Raw genomic sequence first — 11,995 nt, 5'->3', positions numbered from 1 at the left:
CAATAGAGAAGTGATATCTTTGGTGAAGGGTGAGACAGTACACAATACTGGGGAAGCCAGCACAACTTGTACAAGGAAAGGTTGTGCAAGCTCCATAGACACATCCAAACTCCCTGAGGGACTGAATTGCTGGGCAGAGGGCTATGGGGACCATGGTCTCGGGGAACATCTAGCTCAATTGGCATAACACAGTTTATAAAGACAACGTTCTACTTTCTACCTTGGTAAGTAGCTTCTGGGGTCTTAAAAGCCCGTGAGCAGCCATCTAAGATACTCCACTGGTCTCACCCCTTCGGGAGCAAGGGAGAATGAAGAGAACAGGATACAAGGAAAGGACTAATGGACCACAGCTACCAGCCTCCACCAGACTGAGTCCAGTACTAGGTGGTTCCCGGCTACCACCACTGACTGCCCTTACCGGGATCACAGCAGAGGATTCTGGACAGAGTTGGAGAAGATATAGAACAAAATTCTAACACACACAAAAAAGACCAGATTTACTGGCCTGAAAGAGACTGGAGAAACCCCGAGAGTATGGCCCCCAGACACCCTTTTAGCTCAGTAGTGAAGTCACTTGTGAGGTTTACCGTTCAGCCAGGGATTGGACTGCCCCATAAATCAAAACGGGACTAATGAGGCACAGCAGTCCAGGGACAAGGACTAGAAGGCAGAAGGGGACAGGAAAGCTAGAGCTAGGGAACCCAAGGTTGAGTAAGGACAGTGTTGACATGTAGTGAGGTTGTTAACCATAGTCATAGTGCAACATGTGTAGTAACTGTTTAATGAGAAACTATTTTGTTCTGTAAACCTTCATCTAAAGTGAGAATAGCGGCACAACTGGAAGAATGTAATCGATGTCACTGAATTGTGCATGCAGAAATTTTTGAAATGGTGTATCTTTGCCTATGTATATTTTCACCAAAAAAAAAAAAGTTGAGAAGGGAGAGGGTTGACATGTCGTGGGGTTGTTAACCAATGTCATAAAACAATATGTGTACTGACTGTTCAATGATAAACTGTTCTATAAATCTTTACCTAAAGTACAATTAAAAAAAAAAAGAATGTCCTTGTGCTACCTCTTTATAGTCACACCACCCCTTTCCCTCATCCACCATCACTAGCTCCTGGCAACCACTCATCTGTTTTCTATCTCTTTAATGAAGTCATTTCTAAAATATTATATAAATGGAATCATACAGTATATGACCTTTTGAGATTGACTTAGTACACTCAGAAAAATGCTCTTGATATCCATCCAAGTTGCTGTCTCTATCAATGGCTCTTACCTCTTTATTGCTGAGTAGTATTTCATTGTGTGGATGTATCAGCATTTGCCACATAGGGTTTCCAAGGAGTGGCTCCTGAGTTTGAAACGCTGACCTTTTCGTTAGCAGCCGAGCTCTTAACAACTGTGCCACCAGGGCTCCTTTACTTACCATACTACCCAGCAAATTCACTCCTGGGCAGTTATCCCATAGAAATGAAAACTTGCGTTCACACAAAAATCTGTACACAATTGTTCAGATCAGCTTTGTTTATAATAGTCCTAAACAGTAAATATCAGAAACGTCCCTATGTGGCAGTTCTACTCTGTCTGATAGGGTCGCTATGAGTCAGAACCAGCTCATCAGCAACTGGTAGTACTGGTATGGTAAGTAAATGTTTAGATTTTTAAGAAACTGCCAAACTATTTTCTAGCTTAGCTGTACCATATTATAGTCTTACCAGCAATGTATGAGAGATCCACTTTCTCCCTTCTCCACTTCCTCACCAGCATTTGGTATGTCATTATTTTTAATTTTGGCTATTCTAATATGTATGTAGTCATATCTCATCATGGTCTTGAGACCAGCTAGGGATGTGGAAAAGGCCTTAAACAACAAGTTATGTCAGTTAAAACTTTTCTAGAAGAAGAATGGAGTCAACCACAAAACACTGTTTACTTCACTTGTGTTTAAGTGCAATGTTGTCTGCTTCCTCCTAATCTTTCCACTTGCAGCTGCCTTTCAGTTCAACCAATTAAAACTAGAATCCTGGGCGTGCACGATAAGAGACCAGGTTGACCACCAGAGGGCCCCATCCCATAATAAGTATTGCCTAGGAACCAAAAGACCGATGTCAAGGAACCAAAATCACCAGACATACGTCATCGAGCGGTGACCAAGCCCGTTTCGGAAGCAAGAAGTCTATCAGCCACTTCAGTGCCAAATCCTAGACTTACCCTATTTTGAGTATGTATGAAATTAATGAATATGTACGACTTCCCCTATCCCTCAAAGTAAAATTTCCTCCAGCCCTTTGTTTGGAGAAACAGTGCTTTGAGAGTGATTCCCCTGTCTCCTTACTCACTGTGAGTAATGAACTATGCCTTGCTTTAAATCCACTTTATTCTTATTCTTATCGAGAGTACAAGTGGCGAACCCATTGCGTTTGGTAACAAATTTCCTGGCACCCCAGGTGGGACCCTAATTGGAGGCCCCCAAGTCAACAATTGGGGCGAACCAAACCTTTTCTGGATGGGCAAAGTGGCCACCTGAACTCCTTTTGTTCAGCGTCCCTCGGACTTGGTAAGTTTGACCTCTGAGAGTTTAGTTTCAATTTGACTCGAAAGAAAGACATAGAATTTTTCTGTGTGTGTTTTTCCCAGGTTGTCTGTTTCTGGTTGGTGTGCCTTGAATCTAGGAGGTTGGTACAGACATCTCTATCTGTTCAGATTGAGAGATTGAAACCCCTCCAGCCTGGCCTGGCTCTGAGGAGTAGACGTGAAATTCTCTGATCAGCACCCAATTGAGAGATTGGGGTTGGAAGTCCCTCCATCTAGTATTGGGGATAGAGGGTTTCTGGAAGATTGAAGTGGGGGCTGGACCTCACTAAGACCATCTTCATTTCCCTTTCCCTCTCTGGCTTGTTTGGCGTGAGGGCTCTGTCTCTCTGTTTGTCTGTCTGTCTTATGTGTATAATATATGGAATTGATGGGTGGAAAGAAATTCAGGTTGAATTAGAAAATAAGTATAGAGATTCTTGGAAATTTGTAGATTGGTCAAATGAAAGAAATGTCCAGGGAGAACTAATTCATAGATTAGAGTGGGTTCAGTGACACGGCCTGGAGGACGCTCCAGACAGAGTGTTGCGGTTCCAGAGGGAAGTTCCCTCCCGAAGCTGGGAAAACGCCTAGCTTTGATACAAATGCCAGGTAAATCTCTGGTGGGCTAGAAAAAAAGAGTTAGTAGTTTCAACCACCCACAAGAGTAAGAAACTAGGCTCTTGGAAATAATTAACAACAAAATGGGAAACCAAGAAAGCATACCACGGGACTCTCCCTTGGTATGCATTCTTAAGCATTGGCAGTTTTTTTCTTATGATCAGCTAAAAAGAAAGAAGCTTATCTTTTTTGTAACACTGCCTGGCCTCAGTGTACCCTTGCTGACCAGGAGAAGTGGCCCCTGATCAGGACTCTTAATTTTTACACAATCTTTCAGCTAGATTTGTTTTGCAGAAGAGAAGAAAAATGGGATGAGATCGCAGACGTTCAAGCTTTCATGGCTCTATACCAGAACAAGGGGTTACAAGTCAAATGCAAACTAACCTGTGTGGCCCTAGCCATTAGGGAACAATCGAAGAAGGCTCCAAGGGGATCTGGGGAACCAGACCTTTTGGAAGACCCCCTTCTTAATCGAGGCCCTGTGCTGGCCCTGATAATACCACTGCCTGATCCTCCAGCTCCATCCTTGCAATCTCTGTCTTTCTCTCCAAGAACTTAGTAAACCCACAGGGGGAGTTCTCCCTCTGTGGGAGGTAGTGGATGGGCAGGGCAGAGTGATCTGGCTGCAGATCCCTTTTTCAGTTTCAGATTTAAATATATGTAAAGAAAAGTTGGACAAATTTTCAGAAGACCTGGAAAAATTTAGAGAGGAGTTTGTTAAGCTTAGTCTTAGCTTTGTTCTCAGTTGGCAGGATGTGATAGTAGTTTTGACCACCTGTTGTTCGAGCGATGAGAAGAATAGAATACTAGCTAAGGCAAGAGAGCATGCTGACAGCTTTGTCCCCACCAACCTCAGACAGAATGTTTTGAGGCCAGGGGATGAGGCAGTTCCTGGAACCGATCCTCGGTGGGACTACCAGGACCGACTGGATTGGGCAAGAATGAAGCATTTTTTAACCTGTGTGGCTCAGAGAATGAAAAATGATGTCCATAAGCCAATAAACTATTCAAAGCTCAAAGAAATAACCCAAGGAAAAGATGAGAACCCTGTGGCCTTCTTGGATAGGCTGACAGAGAATTTTAAGAAATTTACCTACATAGACCTGGAGGCACCAGAGGCCGCCCCTCTGCTGGGTCTGCACTTTGTAACCCAAAGTGCCCCAGATATTAGAAGGAGGCTTCAAAACTGGAGGCCAGTCCCTAGATAGATCCCGTTATCTAAATTGGTACAGGAAGCCTTTAAGTTTTCAACAACAGAGATAAGGCAGAGGAAGAGAAGAGGGATCAAAGGATGGAAAGGAAGGCCCAGTTGTTGGCTGCAATTATTCAGGGACCACCTTGAGGTAACCCCCAGGGACCAGGACTGTCGTAGGTAAGTACCCAGTCAAATAGGCCTTGGAGTCACCCTCAGGGCCGCCAGCAAAGCTGGGACCCCAGCTACATGCATATTGCAAAAAGGAAGGACACTGGAAAAGGGAGTGTCCGGACCGTCCTCAGCTGGGATGAATGGATCACTACCCCAACCGTGACCTCAAACTGCAGATGCCACAACTCTCTGAGTAATGAGGCCCAGGGGACCACCCAGCTCCTGTGGAACAGTGACAGCTGATTTCCATCACTCATGCAAAACTTTGGGTACCTTCAATGTGGCAGGTAGGAAATCTGAATTTTTACTTGATACGGGAGCCTCCTACTCTGTCTTGAACAAACCTATTGGCAAACTGTCCAGTCAGGATTGTGTGATAACGGGAGTCTCAGGGCAGCCCCAGACTAAAAGGTTTACATACCCTTTAGCATGTGAGGTAGGAACATGTACTCTATCTCATTCTTCCATATATACACCAATATATATAAACATATATCTAAATGTCCAGTCTCTTTGCTTGGCAGGGACCTGTTAACTAAACTAGAGGCTACTGTTTTCCTCTCTGGAGATCGGGTCACTGTAGAAATAGATAAAAGTCAAGGGGCAGGACTCCTAGCTTTCCTTGAGATAGGCTGATTCTGCACAAAGGACACCTAATATCCCTCAGTATATTTTAACCAAAGTGAACCCATTAGTTTGGAATGTAAACCAACCAAGAAGGGCCAAAAATGCCAATTCTGTCCACGTTAAACTAAAACCTGGAGCTGCTCTCCCTTGACGCAAGCAATATCCACTTAAGCCAGAGGCGAGAGCTGAGATTAAACCAGTATTAGAAAAGCTCCACAGACAAGGGCTTATTGATCCTTGCCAGTCCCCTTGCAACATTCTCATTTCACCTGTCAGGAAGCCTAATGGAGAGTATCACTTTGTGCAAGATCTAAGAACAGTGAATGAGGCTGTAATAACTATTCACCTGCTGACCCCTAACCCATATACCCTGCTTACTCAGGTTCCCACCACTGCTACTTACTTTACAGTATTAGATTTAAAGGATGCTTTCTTCTGTGTACCCTTGCACCCTGACTCCCAGAAATTCTTTGCTTTTGAGCAGGAGAATCCAGAAAACAACTCATTCTGCTCTCAGGCTAAAGGGAGTCACTCCGTGAGTCCATCTTCTCTCCACAAGAAAACCCTGATGGACCTCCTGTGAATCAAGATTCCTGAACCTGTGAACCAGCTGAAGGACTTAAGTGACTGTTCAAAAGACAGAACAAGGACCCATAGATAAGTATCAAAAAAATAAATGTTATAGAAATATTAAGAATTCTTTCTGTCCTGATTCTGTGGTTGATTCTCATCTTAGCCATTGCCTGTGTGACTCCTCTTCTCGGACTCTCCTACGCCCCATGGTGTTAAAAGATTACATTACTACTTTTGAATGTTTGTTCTAAGTGTGATAGGAGGAGCTATTACACTTTTGCTACTAATAGGCATATATCGTTAGACTACTTCACTCTCCAACTACTTAATATAAGCCAGATAATAGTACTGATATTGCTTCTGATAGGTTGACTAAGTTTTCTTGTATTCATAGCTGCTAGTTACACTTAGATTTAATAGTAAAAGAAAAATGAAATTGGCTTCACTATTCCTCCTCTCTGTATTGTGGGGAGTCTTCCCTCCCACGAGACCAGCAAAAAGAAGAGTAAGAGGCAATTATGTTGTCTCCGCCTCAAGGGCAATAACTAATGGATTGAAGCTTACCAACTGTTGGGTGTGTCATTTGAAGATTAAAAACCCAGGAAAACAAACCCTAATATTAGGACAAACAGTACCAATAGAGTATGGGTACATTAACAATAACCACCAGACACAACCCTATTTGACACCTAAAGACACCAAAGTAATTATCTTTCAAGTGGAACCCATCCCTGCTGACCCCAAGCATGACAGGAATAGAAATGTGTGTTTCCAAACTATTGATTTATGAACAAGCTAAGTGGCTCCATGGCTTAAATCAAGAACCAGGCACAATAGACAAATGGCAAGCTGTGAAGAAACTTCTCCCTTCAGTTACTTGGTTTCTGCCATTGCTTGGTCTGCTAATTGCCATCCTACTATTACTTCTTTTTGGTCCTCGCCTGCTTAACTTACTTGTCAAGTTTGTGATCCTCCAGATTACAGAAGTTCCACCTTTAGATGATGGTGGCTCAAGGATTCTAGCCCATTCTCCTTCAAGAAGAAACACAGCCAGCTTATGAAGGACCTTTATAGACCCAGGGAAGATATGACAGTTTAACTCAGGCAGCAAGAGAGTTCCACTTCTCTAACCTTTAGGTCTCTGCGCCCCATGTCAGCAGGAAGTAGCTTTAGAAGAAGAGACCTCCGTCCCTAAATCCCTCAAGAATGAGGAGTGTGAATTTCTCAGGGGGGAGTTGAAACCAACTAGGGATGGAAAAGGCCTTAAACAACAAGTTATGTCAGTTAAAAATTTTCTAGAAGAAGAATGGTGTCAACCACAAAACATTGTTTACCTCACTTGTGTTTAAGTGCAGTGTTGTCCACTTCCTCTTAATCTTTCTGCTTGCAGCTGTCTTTCAGATCAACCAGTTAAAACCAGAATCATAGGCATGCACGGTAAGAGATCAGGTTGACTGCCAGATGGCCCTATCCCATAATTAATATTGCCTAGGAACCAAAAGACCCATGCCAAGGAACCAAAATCACCGGACATACATCATCGAGTGGTGACTGAGCCCATTTCAGAAGCGAGAAGTCTGTCAGCCACTTCCGTGCCAAATCCTAGCTTGACCCCTTTTTGAATATGTATGAAATTAATGAATATGTATGACTTCCCCTTTCCTGCATAGTACAAGACTTCCTCCAGCCCTTTGTTTGGAGGGACAGTGCTTTGAGAGTTATCCCCCTGTCTCCTTACTCGCGAGTAATAAACCATGCCTTGCTTTAAATCCACTTGACTCTTAGTTATTCTTAATGAGAGTACAAGCAACAAACCCATTGAGTTCCGTAACAGTCTTACTTTGCATTTCCTGTGTGCCTGACCCAAGCCATGGTATTTTCAATTGCCTCATATGCATGTGAAAGCTGGGCAATGAATAAAGAATAATGAAAGAATTGATGCCTTTGAATTATGGTGTTGGTGAAGAATATTGAGTATACCATGGACCGCCAGAAGAGCGAACAAACCTGTTTTGGAAGAAATACAACCAGAATTCTCCTTAGAAGCAAGGATAGTGAGACTTCATCTCACATGCTTTGGACATGTTATCAGGAGGGACCAGTCCCTGGAGAAGGACATTGTGCTTGGTGTAAAAATGTTGTGGGGGTGGTGTCTGACCTCTTCTAACTTCACAAGGGGGAAAGAGAATCAAGATCAACAGCCCAAGGTTGATTCCTATGAGGCAGAGGTCAGACTGCCTCCTCTCTCGGGCATCTTTACCAATTCTGACACTGACCATCCCTCCCACAGCACTCTCTCCTTCTCTGCTGGGTTTGATAACTCATTGCAATGACCACACAGAACTCACAGGCAACACTCATGAGTATGGGGTTTATTAGACAAGTAACAGGTTACAATTCAGGTTGAGGAAGGTACAGGTTTAGGATACAGTTCTTCCATCAAGACAGCCTCTTCCCAGCCAAGCTCACAGGCAAGCCTCTCCCTGGCCCTAGGCCTCCGCCCTGCTCAGGCAAGTGTTACAAAGCTCTTTTAGCACTGCCAATAAGTGCCCGGAGGCACCCCACTCCACCAGTAAGCCTCAGTCTGAAGGCACTCAGCTTTAGCTCCATAGGTCAGCAAATCTAGCTCCACCAAGTGCCTGGAGGCCCCCTACTCTGCCAGCAAACCTCCTACCCAAAGACACTCAGCTTTCTGGCTCTGTGGGCCATGAAGCCCACCATACTGTCTCCCGCCAGTCTCTCCTGCCACCACTTCTCACAGTCTTCAGTGTTACAGCTCTCTCTCTGTCTTGGTCTCCTGGTTCCAGGACCTTCTCACCGCAGGCATCCTGAGTCCAAAGGACACGCTCTGCTCTTGGCTCTCCTTCCTCGGTGGTGGTGGGATCCTTTCTTTCCCACCTCTGGGACGGCTCATTTCAAGCCCAGTGGGATGGAAAAACTGACCAATCCCCTTGGTGGGCCACGATTACCCTATTTTCACAGTACCACCCAAGTGACATAGTTACTAGACCATGGCAAGAAGGGCCACACAAAAGTGATCCATCACACGACAGTTGGTAAAGTAGAGGGACAGCAAAAAGAAGCAATATCCTCAATGAGATGGATTAACACAGTGGCTGCAACAATGGGCTCAAACATAGCAATGATAGTGAGGATGGCACAGGACCTGGCAGTGTTTCGTTCTGTTGTGCATAGGGTCGCTATGAGTTGTAACCGATCCCCTGGACTTTGCCTTGATCCTAATCTTAGTGGGAAAGCATTCAGTCTTTTAACACTAAGTATGATGTTAGCTGTAGGTTTTTTGTAGATTTATGAACAGCTTTATTGAGATATAATTCACATACCATACAACTCACCCATTTAAAGCGTACAATTCATTGACTTGTAGTATAATCAGTTTTGCAACCATAGAGACAATAAATTTTAGAACACTTTTATCACCCCTAAAAGGAACCTCATACCCATTAGCAGTCACTCCTCCTTTCCCCTCAACTCCCAGCCTTAAAAAACCAAAACTAAACTCATTGCTGAATCAATTCTAATTCATGGCAACTCCATATGTTACAAAGTAGAGCTGCTCCATAGGGTATTCTTGGCTGCAATCTTTATGGAAACAGAGCTCCAGGACTTTCTTCCATGGTACCACTGGGTGGGTTCACATCACCAACCTTTAGGTTAGTAGTTGAGTGCAAACCGTTTGCACCACTCAGGACCTCCCTCCAACCCTACGCAACCCTTAATAAATACTTTCTATCTCTACGTATTTGCCTGTTCTGGACATTTCATATAAATGGGATCATACAATATGTGGGCTTTTTTGACTGGCTTCTTTCCCTTAGCATAATGTTTTCGAGATTCATCCACGTTATAGTATCAGTTCTTCATTTCCTTTTATTAACAAATAATATTCCATTGTATGACTATACCACATGTTGTTTATCCATTTATCATAAATGTCCATAGACATTTCAGTTGTTTCCACTACTGAAGTATTATGAATAATGCTACTATGAACATCCATGTACAAGATTTTGTGTGTATATTATTAATGTTTTATACAGTAAAATATTATTTAAATTTAGACACATATTTTCCATTTTATATATTCTTCATTTCTTCTTGGATCTAAGACTTTGCATATGACATCACTTTCCTTCTGCTTCAAGTATTTTCTTTTGAATTTCCTTTAAAGAGCTTCAGCTGATGGAAAACTCGGTTTTTGCTTATCTGAAAATCTCTTTATTTCAGCTTCATTCTCAAAGATATTTTCACAAGATGTAGAATTCTAAGCTGGCCATTATCTCCTTTTGGCATATTAAATATACCATTCCGCCATCTTTTATTTTCCACTTTCACTGCTGAAGATTCAGCTATTGCTCCTTTGAAGGTGATCCATATATAAATTTTCCTCTCTGGCATCTTTTCATATTTACTCTATGTTTTTGGTGTTCTGTAGTTTTCCTATTTTTATTTTATACGTGATTTTCTCTTTATGTATCCTTGAGATTCATTCTTGAATCAGAATCACTGTGTTTCTTCATTTCTGGAAAATTACCAGCCATTATCTTCTGTCCCATTTTCTTTCTCACTCTTCCGGAATTTCAATTACACCTATATTATACTTCCTTTCTCTATTCTCTGTCTCTTAATCTCTCTTCTGTATTTTCAATTATTTTCTCTCTAATTCACATTCTGGATAATCTCTTCTGCTCTGTTTTTAGTTCACTAATCCTCTCAGTATCGTATATACTGCTAAACACATCCATTGGATTGTTAATTGAAATTATTGTAGTTTTCAATTTTGGAATTTTATTTGTTCCTTTTTCAGTTGTTCTGAGTCACTTTTCATACTTTTCTGTTTCCTACAGATGTGTTTAGACTCCTTTTTTTAATTTCTTTAAGCAGGATAAGCATTGTTTTCTAATAATTCCAGGATCTGAAGTCTTTCTGTTAATTTGCTTGTTTTCCTTCATGGTGAATCACTTCCTTCTTTACTTGTTTGTTTCCATTTTCTGCTACTAATTATCATTAAAATTATTTTTAGGGGAAACTTGAGGTCTTGGATAAAAGTAATTTCCTTCATCCAGAAGTTACTTCTCTTTTCTTCTGTTGGGTGCCTTAGATTTCTGCTCCCTTGGTACCACTTTAAACTAAATTTACAGCTTCAGGCTTCTGGACCACCCAGATGATGAAAATGTAGGCTGCAAATATATGCAGGTGTTTAATTCTGTGTTCATACTTACCACGAGTGTGTAGCTTCGGGGGGTCCTAGTTTAAGGTAAAAAGGCGATGCCCAGACTTTCTAAAGCAGAATCAGACTTTTCTTTCTGCCTCCTTTGCTGTGCAATGCTTTAGAACCAGAGTTCAAGTTGTCTGGAGAGGCACTTCTCTGTTTTTAAGGAGAAGTTTTCTATATTTCACAAACTGATTTTCAGCGGAAGTGTTTGTCTGAATAACCTCACCTGTCATTGCTGTATGTACTGTATAATATTTAGTTTAGTTTTTTTTTAATTGTACTTTAGGTGAAGGTTTACAGAACAAATAGTTTCTCATCAGTCAGTCAGTACACACACTATTCTATGACACTGGCTAACAACTCCACAACATGTCAACCCTCTCCCTTCTCAACCTTTTTTTTTTTTCTGGCGAGAATATACATAGCCAAAGATACACCATTTCAAAAATTTCTACATGCACAGTTCAGTGACATCGATTGCATTCTTCCAGTTGTGCTGCTATTCTCACTTCAGATGAAGGTTTACAGAACAAAATAGTATCGCATTAAACAGTACATGTTGCCCTGTGACAATTGTCAACAACCCCACTACACGTCAACACCGTCCCTACCCAACCTTGGGTTCCCTATCACCAGCTTTTCTGTCCCCCTCTTCCCTCCAGTCCTTGTCCCTGGACTGCTGTGCCTCATCAGTCCCACCTTGTTCTATGGGGCTTTCCAAGCCCTGGCTGAACGGTGAACCTCAGAAGTGACTTCACCACTGAGCTAAAAGGGTGTCTGGGGGCCATACCCTCGGGGTTTCTCCAGTATCCTTCAGGCCAGCAAATCTGGTCTTTTTTGTGTGTGTTAGAATTTTGTTCTACATCCTTCTCCAGCTCTGTCCAGAACCCTCTGCTGTGATCCCGGTCAGAGCAGTCAGTGGTGGTAGCCGGGAACCACCTAGCTGTACTGGACTCAGTCTGGTGGAGGCCTTGGTAGCTGTGGTCCATTA

At 42.5% G+C, this 11,995-nt stretch overlaps 1 protein-coding gene across 1 annotated transcript in view; it reads right to left on the bottom strand.

The window, feature by feature from the left end:
- The window catches only part of CROT (carnitine O-octanoyltransferase), a 91,677-nt gene extending 84,361 nt beyond the window's left edge, over nt 1-7,316 (bottom strand). The window contains exon 1 of the mRNA XM_023736054.1: nt 7,103-7,316. The gene's annotated coding sequence lies outside the window, so the exon portion shown is untranslated. The remainder of the gene's footprint in view (nt 1-7,102) is intronic.
- Nucleotides 7,317-11,995: the final 4,679 nt, after the last annotated feature.

Source organism: Trichechus manatus, unplaced genomic scaffold (assembly GCF_000243295.1).
Source record: "Trichechus manatus latirostris isolate Lorelei unplaced genomic scaffold, TriManLat1.0 scaffold00085, whole genome shotgun sequence".
Lineage (NCBI taxonomy): Eukaryota > Metazoa > Chordata > Mammalia > Sirenia > Trichechidae > Trichechus > Trichechus manatus.
This window is presented reverse-complemented; position numbering and strand designations above follow the sequence as displayed.